Source organism: Mus caroli, chromosome 12 (genome assembly GCF_900094665.2).
Source record: "Mus caroli chromosome 12, CAROLI_EIJ_v1.1, whole genome shotgun sequence".
Lineage (NCBI taxonomy): Eukaryota > Metazoa > Chordata > Mammalia > Rodentia > Muridae > Mus > Mus caroli.
Window position 1 is genome coordinate 109,133,345 of NC_034581.1, and position 1,442 is coordinate 109,134,786.

Below are 1,442 nucleotides of genomic sequence, written 5' to 3' on the forward strand. Positions count from 1 at the left end.
ATGCTCCTCAACAGAGGAATGGATACAGAAATTATGGTACATTTACACAATGGAGTACTACTCAGCTATTAAAAAGAATGAATTTATGAAATTCCTAGCAGCATTCTTTCCTCAGCAAATTGCAATGGTCTACTTGTCCAGCATTAAGGAAATATAGGGCCCTATTCTTTTGGAGAATAACAAAGGATGTTATCTTATTCTGAAGGGACTCAAGGCTGTCAGCAGTGGAGGCCATTGCATGCTCAAGCTTGTCCTGGAAATTGCTGTCTAGATGTTCTTTATGGACAAGGGATTCTCTAGTAGTTCCTGTCACACCCAGCAAGGAAATGAGACCCAGTTCAATGAGCAGAGGGATGAAGAGCATAGTCTTCTTCTTCTTTTTTTTTCTTTTCTTTTTTTTTGAAATTTTTTCTTATGTAATTTCTTCATTTACATTTCCAATGCTATCCCAAAAGTAACCCATACCTCCCCACACTCCCCTGTCAACCCACACCCACTTCTTGGACCTGGCGTTCCCCTGTACTGAGACATATAAAGTTTGCAAAACCGATGGGCCACTTTTTCCAATGATGGCCAACTAGGACTTCTTCTGATACATATGGAGTTAGAGACATGAGCTCCGGGGGTACTGGTTAGTCCATATTGTTGTTCCACCTATAGGCTTGCAGAACCCTTTAGCTCCTTGGATACTTTCTCTAGCTCCTCCTTTGGGGACCCTGTGATGAGTACAGTAGGTGACTGTGAGCATCTACTTCCTTGCTTGCTAGGCCCCGCCATAGCCTCCCAAGAGAAAGCTATATCTGGGTACTTTCAGCAGAATCTTGCTAGTGTATGCAATGGTGTCAACGTTTGGAGGCTGATTATGGGATGGATCCCCGGCAGTCTCTAGATGGTCCATCTTTTCGTCTCATCTCCAAACTTTGTCACTGTAACTCGTTCCATGGATATTTTGTTCACTATTCTAAGAAGGGGCAAAGTGTCCACATTTTGGTCTTAGTTCTTCTTGAGGTTCATGTGTTTGGAACTTGTATCTTGTATCTTGGGTATTCTAAGTTTCTGGGCTAAAATCCCCTTATCAATGTTTATATATCATATGAGTTCTTTTGTGATTGGATTACCTCACTCAGGATGATGCCCTCCAGGTTCATCCATTTANCTAGGAATTTCATAAATTCATTCTTTTTAATAGCTGAGTAGTACTTCATTGTGTGGATGTACCATGTTTTCTGTATCCATTCCTCTGTTGAAGGACATCTGGGTTCTTCTGTCAATTATAAATAAGGCTGCTATGAACATAGTGGAGCATGTGTCCTTCTTACCAGTTAGAACAGCTTCTGAATATATACCCAGGAGAGGTATTGCTGGATCCTCCGGTAGTACTATGTCCAATTTTCTGAGGAACTGCCAGACTGATTTCCAGAGTGGTTGTACAAGCTTGCAAT